This window comes from Phyllobates terribilis, unplaced genomic scaffold (genome assembly GCF_046119375.1).
Source record: "Phyllobates terribilis strain yellow unplaced genomic scaffold, ASM4611937v1 Scaffold_358__1_contigs__length_1942743, whole genome shotgun sequence".
In the NCBI taxonomy this organism is placed as follows: Eukaryota; Metazoa; Chordata; class Amphibia; order Anura; family Dendrobatidae; genus Phyllobates; species Phyllobates terribilis.
In genome coordinates this window covers 333696-347865 of record NW_027363118.1, presented here as the reverse complement: position 1 = coordinate 347865, position 14170 = coordinate 333696, and positions in this window count along the sequence as shown.

The following is a 14170-nucleotide window of genomic DNA, read 5'->3' as shown; positions in this document are numbered from 1 at the left end:
ACGGAGTCCAAAGCAGCTATCACAACACCTTCTTGTAAAATGTTCTCCTCTTTCTCAGCACCGACTATGGGAGAAAAACTGCGAGACAAGGCATCCGCCTTAACATTCTTAGTACCAGGGATGTAAGTAACGGAGAAATTAAACCGCGAGAAAAACAGTGCCCACCTAGCCTGACGGGCATTCAGGCGCTTGGCAGCATCAAGATATATCAGATTTTTATGATCCGTAAGAACCTGAACGGGAAATTCCGCACCTTCCAAGAAGTGGCGCCAGTGTTCAAATGCGAGTTTAATAGCCAATAATTCCCGATTACCAATATCGTAATTCAGTTCAGTCTCCGAAAAATTTTTTGAAAAAAAGGCACAGGGATGTAATCCATCCCCGTTATCCTGAGACAATACTGCGCCAACCCCCACAGAGGAAGCATCAACCTCAACCAAAAACGGCTTAGTCACATGAGGCTGCATAAGGATGGGAGCAGAGGTGAACCTCTCCTTGAGATACACAAAAGCTTCAATGGCCTCAGAAGACCACTGAACCGCATCAGCACCTTTCCTGGTGAGATCGGTCAGAGGTTTGACAATACTAGAAAATTTTTTTATGAATTTTCTGTAATAATTGGCGAAACCCAAAAACCTCTGTATCGATTTCAAACCAATAGGCCTAGGCCATTCCTGTACAGCTTGAACTTTAACCGGGTCCATCTCAAAACCTTCGCTGGAGATAATGTAGCCCAAAAAACTAATTCTCTGTACAGCGAACTCACATTTCTCCAGCTTAGCAAAAAGCGAATTGTCCATCAATAACTGTAATACCTCACGTACGCTCCGCCAATGAGACTCCAGATCCGGCGAATAAATCAAAATGTCATCCAAATACACAACCACATTTTTGCCGATCAAAGGTCTAAGGATGTCATTAATAAGATTCTGAAAAAATGCAGGAGCATTAGTAAGACCAAAAGGCATAACCAGATTCTCAAAATGACCCACAGGAGTGTTAAAAGCAGTCTTCCATTCGTCACCCTCCTTCATGCGCAACAGATTGTATGCCCCCTTAAGGTCGATTTTAGAGAACCACTTGGCCCCCATTAACTGGTTAAACAGATCATAAATCAATGGCAGTGGGTAAGGATTGCGTACAGTAATTTTGTTAATCTCACGAAAATCCAGACAAGGACGTAAACCGCCGTCCTTTTTTTTTACAAAAAAAAATCCAACCGCCACAGGAGACTTAGAGGGCCTAATGTGACCGGCGGCCAAGCTTGTCTGTATGTATTCCTCCAAAGCCTTTCTCTCAGGAATAGTAAGGTTAAATAAACGACTTTTAGGAAGAGTCGCTCCAGAGACAAATTCAATAGAACAATCATAGTCTCTATGGGGAGGCAAAACCTGCGATTCCTTCTCAGAAAAAACTCTCCAAAAATCCTGAATAGGAACAGGCAATTCTCCCCTATCCAAAGCTGCAATACGCCCGTTACAACACTTGTCATAACATTTATGGCTCCAGGATTTAATTTCACTGGTAGACCAATCCAGTACAGGATTGTGAAATTTTAACCAGGGCAATCCCAATATTACTGGAGAAGGCAAGTTATTCAACACTACCAAATCCAATTTCTCATGGTGAACACCATTAATAGTGAGAGGAAATTCACAGACCTTGAGAGTAATATTCTTCAAAGGGGAACCATCCACAGAAACCACAGCAATGGGGGATGATAAAGGTTCGGGTTTTAAATTGAGTCTTTCCAAGAATCCCCCATCAATTACATTCAGAGTAGACCCACAATCAACAAACACCCGAAATTCCATTAATTTTTCCTGAGCAATCGTGGAAGCAGCTAAAAATACACCCTTGGAATTTAAACAGGCAATACGGGCATGACTGACCATTTTTTTTTCTTTCTTGATACGAAGCTCACAGTCTTTAATTAAATGACCAGATTTTCCGCAATAGAAACACAAGCCTTCAGAAAATCTGCGATCTTTTTCTTGAGAGCGAGGTGCCATCGCTCCAATCTCCATCGATTCACCACTGTTAGTACACACATTCTCATAACCAGAAACTGACATAGCAGAGGATTTGCTCTCATTAACCCTTGCACGCAGTCTCCTATCCACCCGTATAGCTAATTGCATAGCCTGTTGCAAATCTTCAGGTGTAGGATAAGCAATTAGCAGGTCTTTAACCCTTTCACTGAGCCCAGCAAGAAATAGACTTTTCAGAGCAGAATCGTTCCACCCTGTTTGAGTAGACCATCGACGAAAATGAGTACAATATTTTTCCACATTACCTGATCCCTGTCTCAAACGTCTTAACTCAGTCTCAGCTGATGAGACACGGTCAGGATCATCATATAATAGTCCCAAGGCAGAAAAAAAACTATCCACTGAACTGAAGCATGTATCACTAGGTTGCAAAGAAAAGGCCCACTCCTGAGGCTCTTTGCGCAAAAGTGACATTATAAACCCTATGCGCTGGGAATCATCCCCAGAGGACTTGGGTCTCAAACGAAAATACAATAAGCAAGCATTTTTAAATGAAAAAAATTCTCGGTGTTCACCAAAAAATAAATCCGGCAAACGTACCTTAGGCTCCAAGAAATGTTCTCCAGGACAGTTACTCACGTGTTGACGGAGCTCAGTCACCTCCAAAGAGAGTCCCTGCAGGTGTTTAGCCAAATCCAGAACCGACACCATGATGGAACAGAAAAAATCTTTCCTTAGAGCATTTGCTGGTCTGGACTTACTGTTATGTTCTGCTACCAGAGCTAAGGAAAGAGAGGAGATCTGTCCCTACGATAGAACTCAGCTTAATCCCTACGATGTAACAGAGAACCTGATCCTGCGATCAGACCTGCTAAAGTCCTAAGCTAGTCTGTACGGAGACCTATAGATGTGGGGAAGGAATCCCTACAAGTACTAAGGACTGGGAGGAAAATGGGACACCTCCTAACAGAAATAGTAGCAGACAGACGAACAAACAAAATATATAGAACATAGAGGTCCGTAGACCAAGCAAACTAACAGAGTTAGATACAGAGCACAGGCTAGCTAGAAAGTAGTTAAACAATGAAGTCCAGCAAAGCCAGAAGGGCGGAGCAGGATTAAATAGGCCAACAAGGTCATGTGACCAGCAAAGGAAAAAACCTAAGAGCAAGGTTCTAACACAGCCCAGAGGGAGGTAAAATCATGGCCCACTGAGGAGAAAAGAACCGTGAAGGGTATTCTGGCCCTGCTGCGGGGTACCTTTGACACACGTACCTCCGCTGAAATTAAAATGAGGTTCTATGGGTGTAAGCAGCGGGCACAGGACAGCATCAGAGACTATGCCCTAAATCTGCAGGAAGCCCTAAGGACCATCCAACAAACTGACCCTGGCAGTGTGCAGGAAATGGATAAACTGCTAACAGAACAATTCATAGAAGGTCTGCTGTCCAGCGCCGACAGGGCCCAACTGCGCCTCATGTTCTTTCAGAACCCCGACCTGACCTTTGCCCAATTTAAGGACAGGGCCATAAGGGTGCTCCGTGAATCTGCAACCAGTGGCGCTATAAACCCCCGGCGCCCTGCTCTAACCTACCACCAGGAGGCGGCGCCCTCCTCTATGGATCCCGTGGGGGCTGATGCACAGGCTCTGAACCAAGCCCCGTCGAAAGACCTGCACCACCAAGTCCAGGAGCTGACCAGGAGCGTCGCAGCGTTGACCAGGACCGTCCAGGCGTTGCAAGTGGACCCGTCAAGACCCATCGAGTTGGCTTCAAGTCCGGAGGATGTCCCATGGCGTCGACAGAGGAGGATCCCGTCGTTCCGAGGGAGGCCCACAGACCGCTACGCAGAGGATGGACAGCCCATTTGCCATCGATGCAACCAGCCCGGACACATTTCCAGGTACTGTAATTTAAACGGGTCCAACCTGGGGCAGAGGGCCAAACCCCAGGCATAAGATCACCAGGCCCTTATAATTGGCGTGATAAGTACGTTGGGGGGCGCCCGGTTTTACCCGTGGTGCTGGACGGTATCCCCATGAGCGCCTTGCTGGATACTGGGTCGCAAGTAACCACTATCCCTTATGTACTTTTTAAGCAGTATTGGACTGATGCTGATATCACACGGTATCCAGACAGTAACTTGAGCATCATCGCCAGTAATGGCTTACCCGTGCCGCAGATGGGGTTCAAGGAGATGACCATTAAAATTGGTAAAGTTGAACTACCGGCACAGGGAGTGATTATTGTGGACATTGACCGTCGTGAAAGTCACCCTAAAATACTAACGTAATTGAAAATTGTCTTTCAGAGGTAATTGTAATTCTACAACAGGTGGCGGTGAATGCTAGTTCCAGCCAACAGAGAGTCCTCAACAAGGAGATAAAAGCCCTGATGAGACGGCAGCAGGTAGAACTGTCTGGTGGTGAGATCGGTAGCGTAAGACTGAGTGACCCATTCCCCATTTCCATGCCTCCCAAAAGTGAAATGATGATCTGGTGTCGGACTGCAATCGGGTTGAGAGGTAGAGACTACCAAGCCATGGTAGAACCCGTGTACTCAGACAGCAGGCCCACCATTTTGACAGCCCGGGGGGTGGTTGATGTCCGTCATGGGAGGGTGCCCGTCCGCATCCTCCACATTGGGGAGAGGGAAGTACACTTACCCAGGTACGCTACACTCGCCAAACTGTTTGTTGTCGAACACAAAGCTATCAGGGCTGTGGAACCCTTGCCTCCATCTCCTCAGGCGGAGGGTAATGGCTCCCAGAAACAAAAGGAGGACTGGTGCCAGAAACTCCACGTGGGTGCTGACTCCACTCGCCTGCACCAAAAACAAGGAGTCTACCGGGTGGTACAGGAGTACGAGAGAGTCTTTAGTAAGCACCCGCTAGACTTCGGCAGAGTAAAAGGGATAGAGCACCACATCCCCATAGGGAGCCACCCACCGATAAAAGAAAGACACCGACCTGTACCCCCTGCACATTATCAGAACGCAAAGGGCATGCTAAGAGAAATGAAGGAAGCTGGGGTCATTAGAGATAGCTGTAGCCCCTGGGCAGCCCCCTTGGTTCTGGTGAAAAAGAAAGACGGCACCATGAGAATGTGCATGGACTATAGACAAATCAACCGTATCACCCACAAAGACGCATATCCGCTGCCTAGAATAGAGGAGTCTTTAGCCGCACTAAAATCTGCTTACTTCTTTTCTACTTTTGACCTTACTAGCGGATACTGGCAGGTTCCTGTGGCAGAGGCTGACAAGGAGAAGACCGCCTTCACCACCCCAATGGGACTGAGCGAATTCAACTGTATGCCTTTCGGGCTCTGCAACGCACCAGGGACCTTCCAGTGGCTGATGGAATGCTGTCTAGGGCACCGAAACTTCGAGACGGTCCTCCTTTACCTGGACGACGTGATCGTCTATTCGAAGACCTACGACGACCACCTAAAGCACCTGGCCGAGGTCTTCGAAGCCCTGGCAGGCTATGGCCTGAAGGTGAAACCATCGAAGTGTCACCTGCTGAAACCAAGGGTCCAGTACCTAGGGCACGTGGTAAGCGCGGAAGGAGTGGCACCCGACCCTGACAAAGTCACGGCAATCAAGAGCTGGCCAAGCCCCTCGAACATCAAAGAGGTGAGACAGTTTCTCGGGTTGGTAGGCTACTACCGAAGGTTCATCCCCGGTTTCACTAAGATGGCAGCTCCTATGCAGGACCTCCTAATCGGACAGTCTAAGTCCAGGAGCCAAAAGCCACCCTTCAAGTGGGATAAACCGGAAGAGGAGTCCTTCCGCCAGCTAAAGATGGCCCTCACGGGGGATGAGATCCTGGCCTACCCTGATTACGGCCAGCCTTTCATTCTCCACACAGACGCCAGTAATGTGGGACTGGGAGCCGTACTGTCGCAAAACCAACAGGGCAGAGAACGGGTGATCGCATACGCCAGTCGGAAGCTGAGGCCCACCGAGAGGAACCCGGAGAATTACAGCTCCTTCAAGCTAGAATTCTTGGCGGTGGTATGGGCCGTGACGGAACGCTTCAAGCATTACCTGGCCTCCGCAAAGTTCACCGTGTACACGGACAACAACCCGTTGACACACCTGGACAATGCAAGACTGGGTGCCCTGGAACAGCGGTGGATGGCCCGTCTCTCCAACTATGACTTCGTGATCAAGTACCGGGCCGGCAAAACCAATGCCAACGCTAACGCCCTATCGAGGATGCCGCATTTACCTGAAGGTGACGAAGACCCAGAAGAGCTGGAGGAGGTAGAACTCCCCGCGTTTCACCGGTATGGAGCCGCTCAATACTCCCACCGTGTGAAGGAGGAGGATCTAACAACCATGATGATCAATCCCCTACCTCACCACAGCTGGGCCGAGACCCAAGATAGTGACCCTGCAGTCCGCCTGGTGAAAGATCTGCTGACCCGAGAAGACGCCCGCTTAGATCCAGATGCCCCAGAGGAAGCCAAGCAGCTATGGAAGGAGAAGAGCAAGCTGTTCCTCTACGAAGGCAAGTTGTGCAGAAGGATTGTCAACCACCGGACGCACGAGCTGACCTGGCAAGTCGTGGTCCCAAGGCGGGATGCAGCTATGGTCCTGGGGGCTTACCATGACAGAGCGGGGCACTTCAGTTGGAAGAAACTGGAGTTCCTGCTAAGAGGAAGATTCTTTTGGGTCGGCATGAGAGGAGCTGTAGAAAAATGGTGCAGAGACTGTGGCCCTTGTCACCTAAGGAGGAAGGACCGTGCCAGCCAGAAGACACCCTTGAGGCCCATCGTCACCACGCAGCCTCTTGAGCTGGTAGCTCTGGACCATGTCAAATTGGCTCCCAGCCGGTCAGGATACATCTATGCCCTGACAATCGTGGACCACTATTCCCGTTTTCTAGTGGTGGTCCCGGTAAAGGACTTGACAGCCCAAGCAGCGGCCAGAGCCTTCCAACAATACTTCTGTCGTCCACACCGGTATCCGGAGCAGGTTCTGACAGACCAGGGTCCAGCGTTCGAGGCTGAAATCTTCCAGGAGTTCTGCAACCTCTATGGCTGTAAGAAAATTCGTACAACGCTTTACCACCCACAAACCAACGGGATGTGTGAGAAGATGAACAATATAGTCATTGATCTCCAGAAGACGTTGCCCCTGGAGGAACGCAGCCTGTGGCCAGAAAAACTGCCGGACCTGATAGACCTATACAACAATATCCCGGTGAATGCTACAAACTGCACCCCGGCTTGCCTGATGCGAGCCAGACCAGGTAAGCTGCCCGTAGACCTGGAGATGGGAGTCCTAACGCCTGATGACACCTCCCCGGATGCGGATTGGGATACGGAAAGGCAACTGCAGTACAAGAAGGTACAGGAGAGTGTGGAGAAGAGCCTGGCCCAGGTGAGAGAAAGGCAAGAAAGACTCTTCAACCAACACGCCCCTGCTGGTCCCCTAGAACCTGGTGAGCAGGTCCTGAAGCGGAAGAGAAGGCTACATAAGTTGGACGACCAGTGGGAAAGGAAACCCTACACCGTACTGCAGTCTGACCACGACAACCCAAAGGTGTGCGTAATCACCAAGGACTGAGGAGAAACCACTAGTGTCGTCTCCAGAGACCACCTCAAAAGGTGCCCCGAGCAACTCCGTAGTGCAGAAGAGGATCAGAGTGACCTTGAACCCGCAGAGGACAAGGAAGAAATGATCAGCACCGTTCTCGGAGAGTTTCCTCAGTCCTGGACTCGCATAAATGATGCCATAGTGGTACCCGTCCTGCATTTCCTGCAACCGGCCCAGCAACAACCAACACCAGAGGCGGAAGGTGAAGAGGAGCAAGCAGTTCCAGAGGCAGAAGAGCCTGTACCAGCAGCCCAGGAGAGTCAACCCTCTGCTGACAGTGAGCCTGCCATGCCTGCGGTAAGCCAAAGGACCCGCAGACAGCTGCCTGCCCTACCTGTACACCCAGCTGGTAGCTGTACCCCTAACGCTAGTGGGGAAAGCCAGGTTGGTCCACCACCAGACAGTGGGCTACGTAGGTCAACCAGGAGCACAAAGGGACAGATACCCGCTCGCTGGAAAATATAGGGTGCACTAAAATTGTAAATAACCCTGTTACCAAATGTTGAAATGTTTGCCAAGTTACATGCTTGTTTGGTAATTCTGTGTTTCAGTTTCTTGCAGCTACCGTAAGGACTCAAAGGTTATGGACTTTTTATAACCGGGACCTTGTATGGACTGCGTTCGGAGCCTAACCCAGGAATGAACTAAGACTGTAAAGGACTTGGGGTAGGACAGACCCCCACCTGGTTAAGGATCCCCGTTGTGCTGGTGATATGGACACCCGGTCACAGGCCACACTGTGACTTTAAGAACTCAATCTGTGCGTCGCTTGTATACTAATGTTTTATGGTCATGCATATTGTTCTTGTTACTGTTTAGTCTCGGAGTACTAAATTTCACTAGGGGGGAATGTGTCACCCTGGCCTGGATGCCACAAGTGTAATTAAAGCTGTGTCTCAGAGCAGGGGGGAGGTTCTCTAGTCAGGGGAACATTAGCATGCAATGCCTCCTGTCTCAGGCCAGTAGGGAGAGCAGGCTGCCCCTATAAAAGCTGGTGCTGGGGGCAGGGTTAGGGAGAACTTGATGGCCTGTCTCAGGACTGAGACTTGTCCCAGAGCAGAGCAGGGACAGAAAGTTGTATTGCACCTAAGAGGAAGTGTGGCAGGAGGAGAGCCACAAGCCAGAGACAAGAGGCGAAGTGAGCCTGTCTTGGCAGAGAAAGGACTTAATTTACTAGACTTTGGTGTCTGAGGCTGGAAGGATTCCACATTCTCCAGCAGATAACCAGTTTGCAGGGGACTGTATATTCCTTGGCCTAAGAAGCCTGGAGGCCCTGCCACAACAGAAGGGACCAGCAAAGCCGTACCAGGCTGGGAGCAGAAAGGAACCCATGTCGCAGGCCATACAGGCGAGAATACACGGAAAGCTCAGAAGCGTGGGCTGTTATCCTATAAGGAGGAGATAGTCAGAAGGAGCGCAGAAAGCACGGTAGGCCTACACCCTCACCCTGACCAGGGCCAATTTCCCCATTGCTCTCAGACATCCAGGTCCCCTCCTAGCTGGGACTGTTTATGGGTCAGTTTACCTGTTTCAGTAAAGACCCTGGACTGCAACCTGTTGTCTGTGTGCTCCTTGCTCCTCCAGCACTATCAGCACTGGGGCTCTCACTACCATCACTCCCAACATCCATATTACTGCCCTGGGGCCGCACTCTTCCCGTGGGGAGTCACACTACCCTAGCTGCACACCTCATCAGCCCCAGCGGTCTGCATGCAGCGGCAGTTCCTAATAACCGCAATCCACGGGTGGCGTAGTCGGACATTATCAATAGAGCATAGCAAGCTACCATTGGTCTGACCACCCTGAGCCACGGAACCGGGTTGCCACTACTACTCCCATCGTTTCCCTACCGCCCGGATCCGAGTGCCCCACGGTCCAGGGGGAGAGTCACATGTCCTTGCCTGAGCCGTCCTATGCTGATGCCGCAGCCACTGCACCGCCATGCTAGCCACACACCTCCTGGCTGCCCACTGTGTTTCATAGTGCTTGACTGTACAGCTGCCATTTCTGGGCCTAAACTGCTAAGCATGTCCTTGCCTGACTCGTCCTAACTCTCTACCGTGCTTCTGATGCTGCAGCCACTGCACCGCCATGCTAGCCACACACCTCCTGGCTGCCCACTGTGTTTCATTGTGCTTGACTGTACAGCTGCCATTTCTGGGCCTAAACTGCTAAGCATGTCCTTGCTTGACTCGTCCTAACTCTCTACCGTGCTACTGATGCCGCAGCCACTGCACCGCCATGCTAGCCACACACCTCCTGGCTGCCCACTGTGTTTCATAGTGCTTGACTGTACAGCTGCCATTTCTGGGCCTAAACTGCTAAGCATGTCCTTGCCTGAGCCGTCCTAACTCTCTACCGTGCTGCTGATGCCGCAGCCACTGCACCGCCATGCTAGCCACACACCTCCTGGCTGCCTACTGTGTTTCATAGTGCTTGACTGTACTTCTGATGCTTGGAAACGTACTCTCATGCGTTTGTACCCTCAAAAAGAGTTGTGAGAATAGGGCTTATTTTTAAAATTACTTATTGACAACAAGCCAGGACTTTTTCGTCCTCAAAACAGTGCCACTTTAGGGATCATTTTTGGATGGCTTGATAAAAAGCCTTTGTATTTCCCAAATGATTTTGTAACTAGTAAACCAATTGCAGGCCACAAGAAAAGGGATATTTTTTTCACTTCTGGTTGGGAGGCCATTATTTTTTCACAATTAAAACATCACAGTACACCTGTTTTGTCTCCCTATTAAATAGAAATTATTTGAACATCACTTATTCATTTAGAAAAGGGCAAAGCCACTCAAACAGGGATAATTATTACACTTAACGATGTGAAAATGCCACGGATACTTCCAGTTTCACCACCTGTCTATAAACGACAGCAAGACCTGCATCTTTTCTTCCTCCCAACTCCCCAAAAAAGGGATAATTTTTAGGCCGTTGAAACAATTTAGTTAGCCTAAAAATTCTGATACTGCAATGTGTTGTGAAACATGCTGCTGCTTACCTTTGTCTGCCATCTCTGATCAGATAGGGGCTTCTCCGGAAGGTAAGCCCTGAAGTGGATTGGCCTTTTTATGCCATTACACATCACTATGTGGCATTGCTGAAGTTAGAGCTAAGTGTAGACACCTACTTTAGTGTTGATTTTCGGCAGTATCCGTACGAGGATACTAATGCCAGTGCAGTGCGCTGTTCACTTCCTTATTGAAGGGCAACACCACAAAACTTACTGGCCCTAATTATATGGCAAGAACAATCTGCATATTGTAACTAGCCATCAGATTGTAGGACACTCTTTCCTCACTCGCCATTCTTCCTCCCATCTAGGTTTATGGTTAGGTTGGATCCACAGCAATCAACAAGTTTTCTTGGTTGTGCAACACCTCTGTACGTACAAGACGTATGCATAGTGAGAAGACATCACAGCTCACAGCCTAGCCATCCAGATACGGAGAAAAAGCCATAAAACACTGAAAAATTGTACAGATAGTGTGTGACAACACAACTGGGAGGAGAATAGTGAGGGAGGAGAATAGTGAGGACTGTCATATATGTTTTATCAGGGCATCTAGGGGATTTGAAGTGCCATTGATTTGGATGAAATCAAATGTCTTGGAGAAGTTTGGTGAAGCTGGTAAATGTAAATGTAATCTGCTCGTCTGTATTCATTATTTTATGTTCTTACACACACACCCCTTTTCTAACCCTAGCTAGGGTTGGGTTAGTGTTAGGGTAAGGTACAGGGCCAGATATAGGGCTACTGATAGAGCTAGGTTATCAGGTCCCTCAGCATTTGAACAACCATTACACAATGGAGTTGTGCTGTTCCAGCTCCATACATTGAATAAATTCTGCTACCAGGGACCTGCTAACATCGGATCTCCAAGGGTGACTGTTGCCTGATCCACAACTGATCTGAAATTGATTTCCTGACTTCATATGTTATCAGTATCCTAATTCTGGGACCATCTATTTTATGCCATAACATACATAGGCAGATTAATCAAGACAGTGCTGGATCATTCTCCGTAGATGTCTATTGTCTATTGCCAAAATATGTGTATCTGGTAGACATCAGTGGATCAGGTAATATTACAATAAGCCTGTTAGTGCAGGAACGTCGATTTAAAGCCGTTCTTCTCAGAGAGTTTAATATCCTGTAATATACTCTGGGGTCTCTCCAAACTTCAGAACATAATAAACGTAATATGTAAAAAAAAGGAAAAATACTTATACTGGCTTCACTGCTCACCTCTCCGGACTCTCCCTCCTTACAGTCACCCATCCGTACTCATTGCATCTTCAGATTGCCACCGCTTACATTAATTTCCTTGGGCCTCTCATGTTGGGCCCGGACGTCCTGGTCTGATGAGCCCCGGGAAGGTTATGTGCAAGCTTGTGCCAAGTGTCACGAGGTCGTGACTTTGCGTGCACGCTGTGAAGAGCGTCGGTGATCTGAAGATGACTGGACAGGTTACGATGAGGAGCGGAGGAGCCGGTATTTATCTTTTTACATTTTGATGGCCTTTAATGGTTCTGCAAAATAAATTTTGCTGAATCCGCTTGGAAGCAAATTACAAACACTCTACATTTTGGTGAATGTGGATTTTTGTAAAATTCAAGTAGAATTCCACTCCAATTTATTCGCTCATCTCTACGATATAGGTACAGTTTTGAAATGTAGAAGACATAGCTAGTTACTATCAGCAATAAAACAAACAAAGAGTATTTTTTATAATATTTATTTAAAAATATATACATTTGGGGACTATCAAGTTTTCTCCATCCTGCTAACAGTCCCAGTACTTCTCCACTTTGTGCACAGGATGTCCATTGATAGATGTTTCACACTGAAGTCTCGTAAAATATGACTTCCACTCTTTTCAGTTGTTCATAGATTTCGTTACTGCGTGTTCCAACTTTAGCCACTTTAGCAGTTCCAATACTTTTCCACTTGGTGGCCAGGATGTCCACGGCATGGTTACTTGCCTCCTGCACCACTGGATTATAGATTTGACTTGTGAGTCTCCTCAACCCTTTAAACACGTCTTCTAATTTTGACGGATAGAGTTCTTCATAGGGTAAAGCGTCTCTGATCATAGTGAGGTGTTTCAGTACAGCGTCTACCTCGTCTACCATATACAGCATTTCGGTACTGTGGATCATCATCTTCACCAGAAGGGCAGGTTCTTTTTGCCCGAGTTGTTCATATATTTTGCAGGACTTTTCGCCATCAGCACATAACAGTTCTTCTACGTTGTTACATCCGATGTAAGGCAGACAATGCAACAAGGCTGCAATACCGGATGCCTTAACCTGCTGGTCTTTGCTGTGTAACTTTATCAGTAAGTCAGGCAGGCATCTCCTGACGTGGTGACTGAAGCCTCTCTTGTCCCTGTTGCAGTTCTGGGCGAGATCTGCAAATAGTGAAGTAGAGTATGTGCGGATCAGTGGGTTTGGGGCGTTTAGGTAGTCAGTACAATGATTGACAATCTTCCCAAATTTCCTGCCAAGTTTTGATCTTTTCAGCAGTGTGACAAATTTTGATAGGGCTTGTAAGCTTTTGATGACAACTTTTAGCTTTCGATTACCAGATAATTTACTGTAAAGGCAGCCATAGATGACGTCTTTCAGTTGATGCACCTGTCTTGGTGCACCTATACTAGCATTTCCCATAGCTTCTACAGCAAGACAGACCTCAAGCTCGTCCGAGCTATCCATCTTTGAAGCCATGAATAAGATCAAGTCTTTTGCCATTTTCCCCTCCAGGAGCTCAGGATGAAGTAGGAGCTCCGAGAAGAACATGATGCTGATGAGTTTGCTGGTTCTTACAGCAGATCTCATTGCTATAAGCAGGTAATGGATGACCTTTTTCCTTTCCTCATCAGTTAAGACACAAGTAATGTAACGACACATCGCAGCCTGGGTTGTGTCTGTGTCTTGGAGGACATGAGAGTCATCCTGATGGTTAATGAACCCATAGCTAGGGTGCAGAAGATGATAATAAAAATCAAAGCTGTCAGATGGTCCAGCTTGGTGTTGTGTATGGACAATCAAGTCATCCACTGTCAGTATATTCTGCGCTGCAATTATCTCATTCCAAACTCTGATGGTTTTGGTGGAAATCAGATCCAGTGTTTTCAGTTCGCTGCTCTGTAGATGTTCCTCATCGATTTCCAAGAGCTCCATGACGTCTTCAGAGCGGTATACAGCAATGTTAGCCAGGAGCGTCATAGCTGCACCAGTTATTCCCTGATGTCTCTCACTTTCTGCTTTGAGCATCAGACAGTAGGTCTCATCAATCAGCTCATCAGTCAGAAAGTTCTCAGCGTCCGCTCTGGCAGATGTTACAGTTGCCAAGAACAGGAGGGCATTCACCAAATCCTGTCCATCCAGATCATGCAGATGTTCTATAAGCACGCTGGTCATGGTCTTCATTTCTTCAGGCTCATATGATGTGACAATGCCTGGAATAGTGTCCTCCAGGAGTGGGACAGCGAGCAGATCCAGCAAGGCCAACAGGTCTTTATGTTGATCGCTGGATGCCATGCTGGAATGCTTCATCATGTA